Source organism: Elephas maximus, chromosome 18 (assembly GCF_024166365.1).
Source record: "Elephas maximus indicus isolate mEleMax1 chromosome 18, mEleMax1 primary haplotype, whole genome shotgun sequence".
Classification (NCBI taxonomy): Eukaryota; Metazoa; Chordata; class Mammalia; order Proboscidea; family Elephantidae; genus Elephas; species Elephas maximus.
The window spans coordinates 31,318,440-31,338,177 of NC_064836.1; the positions used below are offsets into that span (position 1 = coordinate 31,318,440).

General features: G+C 39.5%; 1 pseudogene; it reads left to right on the plus strand.

Annotated features, from left to right (window-relative positions):
- The first annotated feature begins 12,268 nt into the window (after positions 1-12,268).
- LOC126061569 (keratin-associated protein 13-1-like) lies at positions 12,269-12,877 on the plus strand (annotated as a pseudogene).
- Positions 12,878-19,738: the final 6,861 nt, after the last annotated feature.

Here is a 19,738-nt window from a genome sequence, read left to right on the forward strand (position 1 = left end):
GGCTGTAGTGCCCCTTAGCAGGCAGCACAGCAGTGTATTTTTCCAATCGTTCCTCTTGAGGTCAAGATTTGTCAGGTTGTTGCTGAGAGAAAGATGCCTGTAGAGGCAGGGTAGACAGCCCTCTGGATCCACCTACAGCCCCATGGGAGCAAAGAAGTGACTGCCATGCTCCAGTGGTGCAACGAGAGAAGCCGTTTCTCCCAGCCTCCTTGGTGGAGTGCCAGTGGAGCTTTGGAAGAGGTCAGGCAAGAGGGACCAGGACACGTAAGCTTTATGCAGTTAGACCTGCTTCTGCCCCTGCCCCTGCCCCTGCCCCTGCCCCTGCCCCTGCCCCTGCCCCTGCCCCTGCCCCTGCCCCTGCCCCTGCCCCTGCCCCTGCCTCTGCCTCTGCCTCTGCATCTGCCTAAGCCACCTGTCCAAAACGTCTGACCACGTGCTTGGGACAGGCATTCTTTCCAAAGCAGTAGGGACCTATGCGCAGTGCCAAGGTCTTCCTTCAGGAGTTCTTTCACGTAAATGTCTTTCTCCAGTCTAACTTTTACTGATTAAATCACTGTATTTGTTGCTTTCTTGCTTGTCTTTGCTCCTCTTTAAACCAAAACAAACAAACAAAAAAGTCAGAAAACGCCTGATGGATTTATCATATTCTTTGAATATAATGATATGTTTCCTGACAATTATAGACAAATGCACTGATACAATATGCAAACCAAACCCAAAACCAAACCCAGTGCCGTCGAGTCGATTCCGACTCATAGCGACCCTATATGCACCGAAGGTCAAATAAATGGAGTAGAGACTCAGGAAGCATAATGTCATTGCCTAGGGCCCTGAATTGCAACTCTAGCTAATAACAGTACAATAAATATATACTACCTAAAAAAAAAAAAAACAGTTGCTGTCTAGTTCATTCCGACTCAAGGTGACCCCATGTGTTTCAGAGTAGCACTGTCCTCACATGTTGAATATATCGACTTTTCCTCAATGTAAAAGTATGTTGAAACTAGAAAAAAAAATACTAGAGAAGATTTTTGCGAGTCAAAGGCGTGATGAACTAATTGCATCCACATCAAATAGCTACTTCTACAAAGCGTAGCTGATGGTCTCAATTTTGAATTTGTTTTCTACGGGCTTCTGGCTGGGGCAGTAAAGTCCTAGCTCATGTGTTAGGACTGTCAAGATCATTCCTTTCTGAAATCTCTAGTTTCCAAAGAACGATTTGAAAACAACCATTCTATCACAACTAAGAGTGATTTTTGCTGGCTGGAGAGAGGAACAGTGTTAAGCAAAATAATGAAGTCAGTGAAATTGGTCTTCAGTGACCCCCCACCTTCTGGCTGCCCACACAGGCATCGGATCATGTCCTTCTCTTCCCTGTAAATTTCTAATTCCCCAGTCATGTTAATATGGTAGTGAATGATACCAGTTTACATAATAGATCACCAATTCTCGGGTCTTCTATCCAATCCAACACACGTAAGTTGATTTATCTTACAAGTGTAGGTCCCATGGTTTTTTTTTGTTAAACTAGTTGCCTGTATTTAAAAATCAAAAGAATTCACATAAAATACGGAATTATGACTTCCTTTTAAAATTCTGATATTCTGGTGATGCTGGGCTTTCTTATTCCCATGGGAGGAATTAGCTAGAACCCAATGTGAGCTTTTCTGTTCATGTGGGGCATGTCTCCTATAATTTCTCTCAATTCTCAGTGCCTCTCATTTCCTCCCAGCTCCGAGGCCAAATTTCAGTTGCCGTTAGTCGTCAAGCCTGCACAATTATTTTGCTGTGCTAATTCATGTCTTTATCACAAGTGGAGGATGAGAGATGAATCCAGAGCCTTTGGGTTTTAAGGAAGTTGGAGAAAACAAACTTCCTTACGCACTTGATGGAGGTTCACCCATGTTCAGTAGGAAAATACAATGCATCTGTGGTGATGATTGGAATATAAAACACCAGTCATGAAACAAATCACAGGTGGACTGGACCACCTCACTTAATGCTCATGATCTATCTGGGTCTTGTAGTAATTGAAGTTATCTCCTCTGACTCAGAATGGGTTGCAAACCAGAGGAACTTGGATTGATTTTTATATGCAGGACAAAGACTTGAATCAGTGGTGTCTTAGTTCTGAATACAGAACAGAATTCACAATAGATCATTTGAGAACAAGTAAATAAAAACAAACAAAAAATAAATGCTTGATTTCTTCCTCAGATCCTGGAAACCATTTCCTTAAATTAAAATGTTAACATTTAGCCAGAAGTCCTCAGGAGACCCTCATAGTCCTGTGAAATCATATTATAGGACTAATCACTGTGCAAAGGGAGCCCTGGTGGCACAGTGGTTAAGCATTTGGCTGCTAACTGAAAGTGTGGTGGTTGGAACATACCAGCTGCTCTGTGGGAGACAGATGTGGCGACCTGCTTCTGTAAAAACTCTTGTTGTTGTTAGATGCTGTTGAGCCTTCGAGTTCATTCTGACTCACAGTGACCCTGTGCACAACAGAACAAAACACTGCCCAGTCCTGTGCCATCTTCACAAATGTTGCTATGCTTGAGCCCATTGTTGCAGCCACTTTGTCAATCCATCTTGTTGAGGGTCTTCCTTCTTTCCATTGACCCTCTACTTTACCAAGCATGATGTCCTTCTCCAGGGACTGATTCCTCCAGAATGTCCAAAGTATGCAAGATAGTCTCACCATCCTTGCTTCTATGAAGCATGCTGGTTGTACTTCTTCCAAGACGGATTTGTTTGCTCTTTTGGCAGTCCATGGCATATTCGCTATTCTTCACCAGCACCTCAATTCAAAGGCATCAATTCTTCTTTGGTCTTTCTTATTCATTGTCCAGCTTTGGCATGCATATGAGGCAATTGAAAACACCATGGCTTGGGTCAGGATCACTGTAGTCTTCAAGGTAACACCTTTGCTTTTTAACACTGTAAAGAGGTCTTTTGCAGCAGATTTGCCCAATGCAATGCTTCTTTTGATTTCTTGACTGCTGCTCCTGAGTGTTGGTTGTGGATCCAAGTAAAATGAAATCCTCGACAATCTCAATCTTTTCTCCATTTATCATGAGGTTGAGGTGTAAACCATACTGAAGGCTGTGGTCTTTGATCTTCATCAGTAAGTGCTTCGAGTAAAGATTATAGCCTAGTAAACCCTTTGGGGTAGTTCTACTCTGTTCTGTAGGGTCACTATGAGTCGGAATCGACTCAACAGCAGTGGGTTTGGTTTGATTTGGTTTAATTATTTTGACCATCCCTGATCAGGCTTGTCTTGCCAAGAACATAGAGTATAACATGGCAAAGAGAGAAAAGGAAGTCTGTTTTATGTTTTTATCACCATAATTTATTGTTAGGGGCACTTCTGGCTTATAGCATGCTGTGCCCTCCCGTCATGCTACTGTGCAGGTAGATGTAATAGAGATTACAAATGCTGTTGTTTGGGAATATTGAAGATGGATTTAGTGGTATTCACATCCATCATGTAAGATGTAGCATCTTAGGGCTGAACAAAGGCTGCAAGTCACTGCCCACTGGTACCATACGGACAGCCTCGTGATGACTAGTAATGACTCCTTTCACCATAAATGCATGAGAGAAGAATAATCATTTTGACAGACTACGACAGCTGAAGCTGGGAGAGAGAATAAAAAGGGCTTTTAAGTTAAAAATCAGGTTAATGGCATGCTGAATATATGAGTGGAATTGAACTAGTCCCTGAGATATTGTAGGCACTTAAGGTTGGCTGTTCAAATCCACCAGTCACTTCTTGGAAACCCTATGGGGCAGTTCTACTCTGTCCTATAGAGTCACTGTGTGTCAAAATCGACTCAATGGTAGCTTTTTTTTTTTTAAATAAATATGTGTTGATTGAATGAGCAGAGAAGTTAGACATAGCAGATGCTCTTAAATAAAATAAAACATGATAAGGTTATATAAATATTAACTACTTTGTGCTTGTTCATTTATTGATTGGGCAGCTGAATGAAGGTGGCTATATCTATTAACAAGATTTGGAAGCTTTTCCACTCAGAAGTAGGAAGCCTCAGCAGTGGGTCAAATAAGACACGAGGCTTTGTGTTATCTAGCTGATACCCAATACTGGCCTAGGGAAAGTAGCCGGTTACTAAGAAAAGAGCACACTGTAGAAGGCCTCCTGGAAATCATGTGTGTGTTAGAACTTGCCTCTTTGGTGGGGTTCTGATTACAGGATGTCACCATGCTGTGCCTCATTTCCAAAATCTTTACTGGACACTAAAGGGATGATAAATGGCATAAGGAAGACACTTCTATGTTTAGCAATACCAACCAGTTACTGTTAAGTTGACTGACTCTAACTCATGGGAACCATGTAGGTAAACGCAGCACTGTGCTCCATTGGGTTTTCCATGGTTGATTTTTTTGGAAGTAGAACACCAGGCCTTTCTTCTCTATGGACTCAAACCTCCAATCTTTTGGTTAGCAGCTGAACGCGTTAACCGTTTGCACCACCCAGGTACCCAATTCTACATTTACTCTGCATTTATTTCTCCAGCTTCTGGAAAGTGACATAGAACATGGAAAGCTTTCTGTTCGTGAGTCCTCTTTGTCCCTGGAGGGAAGAAGTAGCATGGGAGGAGATGGTGTGGCCAGGAGAGCAGAAAGAAGAAGCTAAAGGAGAACAGGTGGCTCAGCTGAGCTCCCAGATTTTCAGAGGATTGAAAATGAGGATACTTGAGGTTTCTTTGTTTATTAGACTTCCTTACCTTTGTAAGAAAGCAGAGCAAGATCAAGTCAGAAATTCTACACAGGAATAGAACCTGTTTCTCTCTGGAGTTGTCCTTGGTTTATATTGCTTTGGTTACTTAAGAAAGCACTGTTGTTGGCGGCTGATTGAGGGCACAGGCTCGGCAGAGGTAACCGTATCCCAGACTCTGTTAGAGGCAGCTGGAGGGAGGTCCAATATCTGGGAGACCTCTAATTTAGGGCACTTGCTCTGGTTTTCTCACTTATCACCAGTGCAAACTGATTGCCTCTGTTTGCTCATTTTTTCCATTTCAGTGGTCAAATTCTACAACTCTCAAGTTTGCTTTTAGAAACATTGCTGGTGCCCAGAGAGTATTTCCTTGCAAGTTCAGTCCATTCAAAGTAGATTAAGGTTTGGATGAAAGCTGTTAAAAGGCTGTAGAGTCCAGTTTAGCCCACTTATTCCTGGGAAGTATTGCACACTGAGTTCCTTCTTCCTTTCTTATCATCTTTATTGATAGTGACTTTTTAAATTACCTTAGTGTTGTTGAAACTTTGTTGTACAGTTTTATATAACATGTCATGTTTGTCTACCAGACTGAAAGGACTTTGATGACAGTGATAATGTCTATCCCTCAATTATTGGCTCTCGATGGACTTTCAGTAATGTTTGTTAAAAAGATGAATACAAGCATTTTTGGTATTGATTTTTTTAGTTTTTACTGCCTAGCAATTGAAAATATCACCTCATGAGCGATGAGATTTGTTAGGAAATGGAAATAAAAGTGGCTGGTATCTTGTCACTCTGAGAGTGGGGGCAGGAAGTGGGAGGTGGCAGGAGGCCCTGCTCTATTTCATAGAGATGACTGGATTTTTGGTCTTGAAAAGAGCCACCTTCATCTTATGAATGAGAAGAGAATCATCTCTGTCTCTTAAGTAAATGAATCAAACACATTCAGCTATGTCTGTGTGGAGGAAAATCAATTTTGTTTTAATTAGACATCCGAGTACTCAAATCACAAAGGACTCTGAATATCAGGATGTCTTCGTCATACACCACACCCAGCTGTAAGGATTTATAAAGTTATTTAGGAAAAAGTACACTCCAATTTCTCATTTCACCCAAGGAAAACTGAACTTGAGGAAAAACTGAAGTTCTTCTTCTTCTTCTTCTCCTCCATCTCCTCCTCCTTCTTCTTCTTCATCTTGAAAATGCATTGATCTTGCTTTCCTTAAAGAAAACCATTTAACTACTAGGTATAGAGTTTCTGGGGACTATTTAAGCCACATGCTCCAGAGATTGAATCCCTACTCTAGCTAGACTCTTCATTATCTCTCCTAGTTCTCTTTTTTCTCCTCTTGGTCTCTATTCAAACTTGAAACCCTAAGGAAGACATTTTTTAAAGAGTCCAAACATAATTAGCTTTGTTCCACCCTTTGTGCGATGGAAGAGTATAACCTAAGAAATGTGCTGGAAAAAAAGGTTTTTCTTCTGCACTAGATGTTATGTCAAGGATTATCTTCTACGCTAATAAGCCAAAACAAAAAACCAAACCCAGTGCCGTCGAGTCGGTTCCGACTCATAGCGACCGTATAGGACAGAGTAGAACTGCCCCATAGAGTTTCCAGGGAGCACCTGGCAGATTCAAACTGCTGACCCTTTGGTTAGCAGCCGTAGTAGCACTTAACCACTATGTCACCAGGGTTTCCTAATAGTGACCTCAAAAAAGCAGAATTGGAATGTAACCTATGGTCAGAATACAGTTCTTGTCATGCAGAAATAAGTTTCAGGATTCTATCAGAGTCAGAGTTTTAGAGAATTTGAGAATTAATTTGATAGCAAATAATCAATCTGCAGTTACCTCATAGACTTTATCCATTTATGCATTCATTTGTCTACCTATACATTGATTCATCTGTTCAAAATTAATAAAAATCTCTCCTGTGTAAGGAACTTATGAGAATAAATGGAATGAATGGAATGGAATGAAATACAATGGAATGGCATGAAAAGAATGGAATTCAGAGTAAGGTAAACCTGAATGTAAATCTCAATTCCATAACTTATGGGATACGTGATCTTACATAAGTTGCTAAATTGTGTTTGCCTCTGTTTCCACATATGAAAAATGAGAATGACATCCATTTCTCAGGAGAGTTAAATGAGATTGCATACATAAAATGACTGGCATAGGGTTTTTCAAGTATACGTTAGCCGTGGCACTTTCTTTCCCTTTCGTCTAACTTCTATGCTGCTCCATTTCTCTGTGTTTAAATCTCTCTTTATCCAGGAAATCTCTCTTTGCCCAGGAAGCCTTTTTGAACCAAACCTTTTCAATTTCTTACTGTTTTTTGTCTATTCTTTGTCCTATATGAGCTTACTTTTGATGAGTAGTAGTCCTGAACTTGTATTTTCATGGTCTTGTACCTTATTTTCTTATGACACATAAATTTAGAAATTAAAATGAGGTAGTTTTGGGGGCCAACTCTCAGAAAAGTACAAAGTTGATGAATATATTTGAACCAAGACGGTTTTGTCAAAGAAAAGCAAGGAAAAAGTCTCAGGAAGGAAGCATTACTTGGGGTGAATCTTGAAGTTTAACTCTCTGGACTTCAGGTGAATCAAAAGAGAGGGCCACTATTCAGGGAAGACCTAAGGATTTGTTAGAAGGTTAGAAAGTTTAGAGAGGGCGTGGTCGTTCGGTGGTAGAATTCCCCCCTTCCACGTGGGAGACCCAGGTTAGATTTCTGGCCAACATTCCTAACGGGCAGCCACCAAAATCTATTTACACAGGCAATGGATCTTTCAGTTCATACACTGGTATTTGTTTTATTGTTGTTTGTAGTGTTGGTATCCTTAAATTCCTTAAAAAAAAAGAAAGAAAGAAATATTTGTCATATCGCACTTTTCCTCTGACATAACCAGATAGTAATTTTTTTTTTTTCTTAAAAACTTTGCCTGTGTATCTAGAGCACAGAGTATTTCATTAGTTCCAGGACCCATTTCTAAGCTATTAATGTTACTCCAGTTTTGTTTTTCTTTTTCTTTCTTTTAGAGAGACAAATTTATTAGCATTTTTTAGTTACTCATTAGCATTTGTATAAAGTGCTCAAAGAACTCTAATGAAAAATGTTAACCTAATTAGGAGTGGAGGGGGGAATGTTAATTGTAATTGACTTATCCCCAAGTTATTTTAATGTTTATTCCAAGACATAGGAAGCTGGCCTGGGAAAGCAAGAACCGTGGATGTCAGCAAGACTTTTTGTACCAGAATCAACTTTTAATAAGAAGCGAGAAATACTTCTCATTCTGTAAAGAAGTTAAAGGCTTCTAAAGAATCCCATGTTCGGGGTGGAGCACGCATTTTAGCAAATTTAATAGGTGCCTATTCAGGAAGCTCAGCTTCTTTCACTTCAGTGAATCAGAGCGATGGTTCAAGTACTGCACAAGGAGACTTCATGGGATGCATGCCACGCTTGGATTCTGCATGGGAGAGATAACCACAAAACAAAGTGACCAAGTTCTCTGAAGTAGCATGCTTTGGAATAAAACAAGTTCATTTTCGGATAGTTAAGGGACTTCCTTTTCAATGACAATTGCGAATGCCATTTCTCTTAGTTAAACCAAACAAAATGTCAGATTCAAAAGAAGAATAATGAACACAAACCCGATAAGAAGCTTTTTCTTTTCTTTTTTCATTAATCTAAGTATGGATTACCCAGATCTTTTTCTTTTTTGTGAAATAGAAAGTAAAATAGACTTTAAATGTAAAAGGATCACTGATGTACGAAATTCCCCTGCTAGGCACTGTTTAACGTAAATACTCATTAAAAAAAAAAATTAAATAAGGCTTTATCAGACCTTTATAACTTAGTATAAATAAGCCTAACAGATTCTTTCCTGAGACAAGTTCGAGTTGAATCCTGTCTCTGGATGCTTTTATCTTTGCAGAGTTATTTAAAACTAGACTCAAAACTTCAATTTTTCTTCTATGTTACTGAATATGAAGGGAAAACTACTGAGCCTATCCGAAAAAGTTTCATCCTGTGGTGGTTGACCAGGTGTTTAAAGACCCATGTGACTCAAATACTTAAAGTTAGGGATTTCAGAAATTTTTCCCATTACCAAAATATCATTTTAAGTATAAATTAATGATTGCACCTAAGAATCTGCCCATCATAAAAGATAAATAAATAAAAGTTGATTTAGGGCATGTTGGTGTATGCTGTTGTGTTGATTCCAACTGATAGCAACTCTACAAGACAGAGTAGGACTGCCTCATGAAGTTTCATAGGTTGTAATCTTTAAGGCAAAGGAGCCCTAGTGGTGTGCTTGGCTGCTAACCAAGAGGTTGGCCGTTCAAACCCTCCAGCTGTTCTGAAGAAGAAAGATGTGGCAGTCACCTTCTATAAAGATCGTTGTTGTTGTTAGGTGCTGTTGACTCGGTTCCAACTCATAGTGACCCTACGCACGACAGAACAAAACACTGCCCGGTCCTGTGCCATCCTTACAATCATTGTTATGCTTGAGCTCATTGTTGCAGCCACTGTGTCAATCCACCTCATTGAGGGTCTTCCTCTTTTCCACTGACCCTGTACTCTGCCAAGCATGATGTCCTTCTCCAGGGACTGATCTGTTCAGTTCTTTTACTTCATCAACTCTTCTTTTTGCTTTAGCTGCTCGACGCTCAAGAGCAAGTTTCAGAGTCTCCTCTGACATCCGTCTTTGTCTTTTCTTTCTTTCCTGTCTTTTCAGTGACCTCTTGCTTTCTTCATGGATGATGTCCTTGATATCATTCCACAACTCGTCTGGTCTTCGTTTTCTAGTGTTCAATGCCTCAAGTTTATTTTTGAGATGGTCTCTAAATTCAGGTGGGATATACTCAAGTTCATATTTTGACTCTTGTGGACTTGCTCTGATTTTCTTCAGTTTCAGCTTGAAATTGCATATGAGCAATTGATGGTCTGTTCCACAGTCAGCCCCTGGCCTTGTTCTCACTGATGATATTGAGCTTTTCCACCATCTCTTTCCACAGATGTAGCCAATTTGATTTCTGTGTGTTTCATCTGGCGAGGTCCATGTGTATAGTCGCCGTTTATGTTGGTGAAAGAAGGTATTTGCAATGAAGAAGTCGTTGGTCTTGCAAAATTCTATCATTTGCCTTCTGGCATTGTTTCTATCCCCAAGGCCATATTTTCCAACTACTGATCTTTCTTCTTTGTTTCCAACTTTTGTATTCCAATCGTAATTATCAATGCATCTTGATTGCATGTTCAATCAATTTCAGACTGCAGCAGCTGATAAAAGTCTTCTATATCTTCATCCTTGGCCCTAGGGGTTGGTGCATAAATTTGAATAATAGTCATATTAACTGGTTTTCCCTGTAGCCGTGTGGGTATTATCCTATCACTGACACCATTGTACTTCAGGATAGATCTTGAAATGTTCTTTTTGATGATGAATGCAACACCATTCCTCTTCAAGTTGTCATTCCCAGCATAGTAGACTACATGATTGTCCGATTCAAAATAGCCAATACCAGTCCATTTTAGCTCACTAATGCCTAGGATATCAATGTTTATGCATTCCAGTACATTTTTGATGATTTCCGATTTTCCTAGATTCATATTTCCTACATTCCAGGTTCCAATTATTAATGGATGTCTGCAGCTGTTTCTTCTCATTTTGAGCTGTGCCACGTCAGCAAATGAAGGTCCTGAAAGCTTTACTCCATCCACATCATTAAGGATGACTCTACTTTGAGGAGGCAGCTCTTCCCCCGTCATCTTTTGAATGTCTTCCAACCTGGGGGGCTCATCTTCCAGCACTATATCAGACAATGTTCCGCTGTTATTCATAAGATTTTCACTGGCTAATGCTTGGGTTTTTGTTTAATGCTTTTCAGAAGTAGACTGCTGGGTCATTCTTCTTCATCTGTCTTAGTCTGGAAGCTCAGCTGAAACCTGTCCTCCATGGGTGATCCTGCTGAAATCTGAATATCAGTGGCATAGCTTCCAGCATCACAGCAACAAGCAAGCCCCCACCGTATGACAAACTGACAGACACATGGCGGTCTATAAAGATTACAACCTTGGAAACCCTATAGGGCAGTTCCACTCTGTCCTACAGGGTCGCTATAAGTCAGAATTGAATTGAAGGCAACTTTTCTTTTTTAATCTCTAAGGAAGCAGATCGTCAGGTCTTTTTTTCTGAAGAACAGATTGGCTGGTGGGTTCCAACTGCCGACCTTTCGTTTAGCAGCTAGCAGCCCAGCACTTAACCATTGTACTACCAAGGCTCCTATTTAGGGCACAAAAAAACCAAACTTGTTGCCATTGAGTCAATTCTGCCCAGTGGTTAAGCGCTTGCTTGCTTACCGAAAGGTCTGTGATTGGAACTCACCAGCATCTCCTTAGTAGAAAGATGTGGTAGTCTGCTTCCATAAAGATTACAGCCTTGGAAACTCTATGGGGCTGTTCTACTTTGTCCTATATGGTCACCTTGAGTTGAGTTTAGGGCATACACATAGAATAATGCCTGCTACGAGACAGGTTTATCAGAAAAATATGAAAACACTCGGTTCCAGCAAATGTTACTATTCAGTCTCGCTAAAAGAGTAGTGGTTATTGTTTCCAACGTAAGTGTAGTCTAAGGAAGCCTCCTTTTAAGGAAATCTATAGGAGGAGATTTTTAGCCTTTCATTCTGATCACAAGCTCAGGCTGTGAGAAAGCCAGAAAAGACAGCCCGAGTGATTTGACAATGAATTCACTATGAAACAAAAAACCAAACCCGTTGCTGTCAAATCAATTCCAACTCATAGAGACCCTATAGGGCAGAATATAACTGTCCCATAGGGCTTCCAAAGTGGTTGGTGGATTCAAACTGCTGACCTTTTGCTTAGCAGCCATAGCTCTTAACGGCTACACCAGCAGGGTTCCAATTCACAACTGAGTTTAGCTAAAATAATGTATGTTAAGAATTAAACAGAGTCATATAAACAGAAAAAGAATAAAAGTTTCAACTGCCAGATTGTTGAGATTACTCAACATGCTTAGTATTTGGAGAAATTCATTAAAATGACCTTGTGAAGAAAGGAACAAACAATTCAAAATAGTAACCACCGATGTTCCTGATAACTAGTTGAAGCGAGGAAAAAGTTCATGTGATTTCATTTGTAGGACAAGGGCTCACAGTACACATGGATAATAAGTAGGGAAGACATTTGAATATGTGATAACCTAAAGCTGTGAAGGTCGAACCACATTAATTCCTGGAGAAAGAAACTGAGTAGGTACCTCTTAACGTTTACCAGAGTGATTAAAGCACAATTAAGGATGTGGGGATGTGATAATTTAAACTTCAACAATAAACTAGTGAGGTGTCCTTGTATAAAAAGATGAGCAAAGAGGAGGAAGCATCTGGATAGAGGGCACGCCTAGGTCTAAGAGTATATAAAACTTGGAGTCCAGATGATGACATTGAAACTCAGAGAATCTTCTCATTGTAACTCAGCTGACCTCATGTCTCCTCTCACCATGTCTTATAGCTGCTGCTTTGGAAACTTCTCCTCCCACTCCCTGCAGGGTTCCCTGTGCTATCCAGGCTCTTCCTCCCTGAGCCACCTGGTCTACAACAAACACTGGTCTCTGCTCTCCCAACACCTGCCAGCTGGGCTGCTCTCTCTACAGGGGCTATCAGAAGGCCTCCTGTAAGCCCAGCAGCTACCAGTGCTCCTTTGTGGTGTCCAGCCCCTGCCAGACAGCCTGCTACTGGCTGAGGACCTCCATGCTCTGTGGTCCCTGCCGGACAACTTACACCGCATCTCTGGCTTTGGCTCCAGAAGCAGTTGCTCCCTGGGCTATGGATCTAGAAGGCGTTACTCACTGAGCTGTGGGTCCAGTGGCTTCAGACCCCTGACTTATGGCATCCATGGTTTCCCTTCCCTGGGCTATGGATCCAGAAATTGCTACTCACAGGGCTGTAGATCCAGTGGCTCCAGGTCTTTGGGATATGGAATCTGTGGCTTCTCTTCCCTGGGTCATGGATCCAGATTCTACTGCCCAGCCTACCTGGCTTCTAGGACCTACCAGTCTTCTTGTTACAGACCAGCCTGTGGATCTCACTTCTACTGGTCAACTTGTTGAGTCTCCAGACCTTTTTAGCTGAATATTCCAGACTCTACTCAGAGCTTCCCTCACAGGCTTTCTCAATAATGTGAGCTAACATCTCTGAATACCAGCTCCTCACCATTTCTCTAATATCAAGAACTGGCTGACAGGCTACCTCTGACAGACTGAGAAATTTATCAATGACAAAAATATGAAGTTTAATGTCTGCAATAGTGAAACGATTTAGATTCATGTCGTAAACCCCTCTTACAAAAGGGAAAGGCGTTCACTTGTGATCGACCTAATAAACTCATGCACTCCAGCATCCAGCATGTTATCATTGTTCTTGATTGATTTTCAAAGTTAGATTTGCGATATGCCTTTAGAGCTTTCTATAGAGGACCTTCCCCAGGAAATGGATTTGGAGCTTGGGCAGCATCAGGTCTGGTATACAGGAAGACCCTCTGGGCCCACCATTGCCTAAGCCATAACAACTGTGTCTTTGCCACCAAAGCTGGGAGGATTTTTAACAGCATTATTGGAGTATGCCCATAATGAGGCCAACATTCTCATGTTTTCAATCAAGATACTCTATGTTGATAATCACATTTGATTTTAGGTTTACATATTCAAAACAGTATTGATACGTTAGCATTTGTAAGAAAGATGTCATTTTTATGACGTATTTATATGTCATATTTAAAAAACATATACATAAAATGTTTGAAGGAACTTGATACATTGGCGTGAAAAAAAGAAAATATGTGGTGGGACTTGAGATCATTATGGTTGTCTTCAAATATATAGGAAATGGATTATTCAGAGTGTGTGTGTATGTGAGAGAGAGAGAGATTTAAAGAATAAAACTGAGAGACATGGACTGAAGTTATATGGTGACATGTTTTGGCTTGGCATAAATAAATACATATTTATAAATTATAAATTTATAGAATTATTAAGACAGGTGGTTTCGTTTGAAGCTTCTGAAATTTTTGACAAGTAGATGAATAATTCCTTTTTTAGTAAATTCTGCGCTGAATAGGAGATGAGATTAGATTACTCTCAATGTTCTAGATTTTATCCTCTGCCTAGGTCTCCCTATGAGCCACTGCTCAGCTGTGGTAGTGAGAAAAAAATAAATCCTGGTAGGATGCTGAGACAGATCTGAATTTATTCTAATTTGAGCAACTTACTTATCTCAGAGGCTAAATGCAGTGTCAGAATGAAGTTAAAACTTCTCCATATTTAGTAATAAATCTCCATGAATTGGAGATTGCAAATTTTTACACAAATATTGTGCACATTATACGTTTTTTGCCATCTGCACAATCCCCTTGCCCATTATTTTCCTCGAAGTGCTATGTGCATTATATGGGTGGACACTTTATTTATGCAAGAGTGTTATTCACACAAAAATACTTAAACTATCAAAGATCATCATTTACTCTAATCATATGCCATGAGTGTTTATTGATTTATCTCCCCAGACTTCTCTTCTGATTTGCTAGTAATTCCTTCCTCCTTTTGGTGGATCATTCTTCCTTTAACTCTATTATATGCTCCAAATGGATATGCCATCTTCTTATGTGATTATAGTGATGAAGCAGTCAATAGATCAATTAACCTCACAAGATTTCATGAAACTATACATGCCAAAAAAGTGCATAGAACTATGTTGTTGTTAGGTGCCATTGAGTCAGTTCTGACTCATAGCAATCCTATGTACAACATAATGAAACACTGCCCATCCTCACAATTGTAGTTATGTTTGAGCCCATTGTTGCAGCCACTGTGTCAATCCATTTCACTGAAGATCTTCTTTTTCACTGATATTCTACTTTACCAAGCATGATGTCTTTCTCAGGGACTGGTCCCTCTTGATAACATGTCCAAAATAAGTGGAACAAATTTTCCCCATTCTCACTTCTAAGGAGCATTCTGGCTATACTTCTTCCAAGACAGATTTGTTTGTTCTTCTGGCAGTCCACAGTGCACTCAATATTCTTCACCAACACCATAATTCAAAGGCATTAGTTCTTCTTCCATCTTCCTTATTGATTGTCCAGCTTTTGCGTGCATATGAGGTGATTGAAAAACAACATGGCTTGGTTCAGGTGCACCTTATTCCTTAGAACTATACAAGTACACAAATGGGTGCACGTAAAACTTGATAAAACCAGACAGTTCTACAATATTAGTTGAAGGCTTCAATATACCACTTTAAATAGTGGAGCCAGCATTTAGACACAAGATCAGTAAGGAAACAGAGGACTTGAACAGCACTATAAGCCAACTAGACCTACAGATAAATACAGAACATTCCACACAGCAAGAGCAGAATACACATTCTTCAGTACATGTGAGTCATTCTCCAGGAGACAGGATATGCCAGGTCAGAAAACAATCCTCAATAAATTGAACAAGATTGAAATCACACAAAGGACCTTCTGTTACAACAATGGAATGAAACTAGAAATCATTAACAGTTTATATATAATATATATTATATATATATATATAAGCATATTATGAATTTCAAAAATGGGAGAAGAGGCTTATAGTTTTCCTCCCCGTCTCTTCTCCACAGTGGAGTTGATGGAGATGCACAAGTTGTCCCAAGCTTTTTGGCCAGATAATTCCATAATTTTTAGCCAAAATCAATTTTAGTCAAAATCCATATTCAAGGTAATAAAGAGTTACTGCCCTCACTTCTGGAAATTTCTATAAAGGGACTAAATTGAAACTTATCTTTGCTATACACTTTATTTTTTAGTGTTCCACCAGAAAAAGTAACCCCAGTGTTGTAACTGAATGGAGAGCTGATATCACACTCACAATCATAAAAAGACGTGACTAGTGCCTGATTCTGTGTGTGTAACGGCTTACCCGCTTACTCTTCCTGCTGGGCGAATGACCACAGAGGTTAATGCACTGTCTGTAAAACTGATTCCAGAGGACTTTACTCTTTGTGTCCTGGAGATACTGCAAGGTAAAGAGGCACCATTGATTGTTCCTCTTCTCCAACCTATCAACCAAATTTGAAAACCGCTTTAGCTTCAACAATTTTAGGGTGATTTTCCATGGTCTATTTTTTTTTTATAGGGGAAACACTGAAAAAAAAAAAAAAAAAACCAGTCAAGCCACATTTAGTACATCCTCGGAGCTGCAAACTCCCTTCTGGGAGATGATGTGGAAATGTTCTCTTAATCAATTGTCAACACGTGGAAGGGAATGGTTCGTACAGCAAGCCTGAGTTTAACTGCAAGTCATGAAATGCAGTTCTACCAGCAAGCTTTTCATTTTCAGCTCCTAGACAGGGAAAGAACATGGTTATGAATTCTAAAATGATCTCCCTTTTGCTTTTCTACTCCCCGTCTTTTATCGTGTGCTTTATGTTTTCAGTTGGGATATTCTCTTCCTCACCTCCATTTAAATTCTATCTTCTAAGAAATTTTATATGTTAAAGAGCTTTACCAAGAAAACTTCCTGCCATCTGTGTCATGCATTCAGTACCCAGCGTTGGCTAAGCTTAATAATGTTTCTTGGCAATACAAATGCAGGATTGAGTCATGAATGAGCAAAAGGTCTGGAGACAAACTGACCTACTCTTGCCTTCAGGCTTTATAAGGTCTCAGAAAAATAATATTTTGAACAAATTATCTGATGTGTCTCTACCTTTTTCATCTGCAAAATGACAAAAAAAAAAAATGACAGTAGTAATAGTTAATTCACAGGGCCATAATGAAGAATATATATGAATATTCTCTAATACAGAGGACGATAATTTAAATCTTTAACTTCTTGAAGGAACTGTACCTCAGACATCTTTGTTACACTGAACACAGTGCCCTTAATATAGAATTTAATCACTGTATATTTGTCAATTAGCATCATATATTAATCTACAATCGGTAAGCAGGAGGAGCGTAGAATAAGCTTTGGTTTGCATTACCGAGGTCCCAAAAGGCATGTACAAAGCATCACTATTGTAAGTATAAGCAAAAAAACTGCTATTTTCTTTAAATGTGGAGGAAAATAAATTTTGTTTACCAAAGTTTAGTTGTGACTGGATTAATATATCTTCTTGCCTACATCTCACTGATTGTTTTGTTGGGCCAGTGTAAAACAGGCAAAGAATATACAAAGCTTCAATAAAAGAGCCCTTACCTGCTGGACTTCTACTCTGGACAAACCCCTGTAAATCACAGTAGCACATGATGACAAGCACAGAAAATCAGAATACACACCAACATTAAAGCATCCGTTAGCCCACCAGCATGACTAACAGGTCCTACTCTTGATGGTGGCAATATCAGTCATTACTCTACCTTGATTCAGTTGGAAATACCAAACAGAATATTGCTTACTGAGGTTTTGAAACTCAAAATGGATGAGCACTATAAGTTATAATCTTTGCCTGATGAACTTTGAAGTCTTTCCAATGTGGGTAAAGAATGAAGGCCCATCGTCTTCAAGCTGCTGAAATCATGTAGAACTGATACTTACTTCCCTGGTCCTACCTGTCAATAATCAGAATTTCTCAATGTCTGGGCCTCTTTAGTAAGTTATATCTTCATTATTAGCAGTAACTCCTTCCCAAAATGCAAGTAGAACTAGGATACTCAACCTGATAATAGGTACAGTGGCACAGTGGTTAAGGGCTTGGTGCTAACCAAAAGGTGAGTGGTTTGAAGCTACCAGCCACTCCGCGGGAGAAAGATGTGGCAGTCTGCTTCCATAAAGATTTACAGCCAGGGAAATCCCATAGGGAAGTTCTACTCTGTCCTATAGGGTCACTATGAGACAGAATTTGCTCAACAGCAATGAGTATTAGGTAAGGATAAGTCCTTTCAATAAACAAAGGAGTCAGGGCAGTCCTACCTATTAACCAACTGACCTGCCCCATTGCACATGGGCTCCTATGTCCTCCAGACAAAGTGATTACTTCGGCATCAGAATGCCACCTTCTGGGTGCCCATGGTCCCCCGCTTTGTTTTCTACACCCAGAAGATCTGCCGAGTTTTTGTGTCACAGAATCATTCCTTAAACAATTTAGGAACTTAGATATTAATACTTACTTTTTATTTGCACATTTGTCCTCTGTGAGGGTCAAAACATTTAATCTGTTTAAGCATGTGAGTCCTGAAGAAACTCTAAAAGGGTCAAAACATTTAATCTGTTTAAGCATGTGAGTCCTGAAGAAACCCTACCTATAGTTAAATCCTCAACTCTAAAACTTTTTAGCTATTCACCTTTGCCTGTTGTGGTACTTTTCAAAAATTTAATATAAAACAGAGATAGTGATAGCATTCACATCACAGGAGCAAATGATATGTAAAGCACCTAATGAATTGGCTGCAGGTAGAAAGCACTCCATCAACATGAATTATTTATATACTATTATATATGCAAAATATGTCTAAAAGGTAAATGCACATAGGTCCCTTGACCCAACTCTCTGATTGGATAAGCCATAAACATTACATTCCTTTATGTAGCTCAAAACTGTATTTACACTCAACTCCAAAATCAAAACCAAACCCTTACTGTCAAGTCAATTCCTACTCATAACGATCCCATGGAACAGAGTAAAATTTCCCCATAGGGTTTCCAAACAGCAGCTGGTGGATTTGAACAGCCAACCTTTTGGTTAACAGCTAAATGTTTAACTACCGCCCCACCAGGGCTCCCTCTAACCTCCTTAGCATCTTAAATATCCATTATAATACCTAATGGGTACTCCACCCCTTCCCAAACATAATGAATATGTTTTCATCCACTTCCTTTATAATACTATTTTGTATCCTGTGTGTAACCCAATTCGGCACTTCCTTAATGATTTTATATTCATCATTCTTGGAATATTTTTACACTATGATCCTTCTAGGTTGTCCCCTCTCTGCCATTGACTCCTTGTCCTCACTATTGACCATTCTCTATGCCACCACTTTGTGGTTTCCTGGTTTCATCGAGGGTCTTTAGGTGTAATGCCTACCCTCCCATAATATGGAAATGTGCCTGTCTGTAACATTGTTCTGGACCTTTTTATTTGCTCAGCAGTTCTCCACGTACTTGAAGGAAATAATTTAGTATTTGCTTTACTGCTTATGAACGAGGCCCTTAAGGGGCCATTAAAAGCTTACACACTATAAATTTAATAGTAGATTACTTTTTTAAAGTATTTGGACTGAAATTTCTATCTTCTTAATAAGAAAAAAAAAATTTTTTTTTTTTTTTTTCTTAGCTAATATAAAGTCCACTTACATGAGGCACTCCATACTCATCCAGCCTGTAAAGAGAGCCAAGCAGAGTTATTTTTCCATAAAACTCATTTGATTATTATGGAGTATCATGATTATACGATGGTGTCTTTATCTTTTATGCGCCATTCATATCTTGCATATTAGCTGTTACCAGACATAAGCACATGCTTTATAATATTGCAAGCCACTTTAGCAAGGGCTGAGAAAAGAATCACAGTAAAATTTAATACTGTAAACAGAAAGAACAAAAAGAAATGTATTTCGGCATACTGTAAATGACCCTCTGAGTCACAAATTATGCTGGCAATGATGAGCAACTGTTTTGAGCGTGCAACAATTATCTGAAATCCAAGACAGAACACTAAACTGGCTTCTGGCTATAAGATACAAGTATGCATATTTAAGCTGGTGTTAATCTATCTGATTGAAATCAGACAATGCACTAAGGAGGTATTCTTATGCAAATTGTGTATAGAAATTATAGTATTAACGTTGGCTGTCAGAACATCACACCCACAGGGCGACAGTGCATAAGCCCTCTAGGCCAGGAGACGACATTCAGACACGCTCTGACACAGACAACAAACAAATCAGAAATAACATTAGCACAATTGTGCAGCTGCTACCTTGGAAT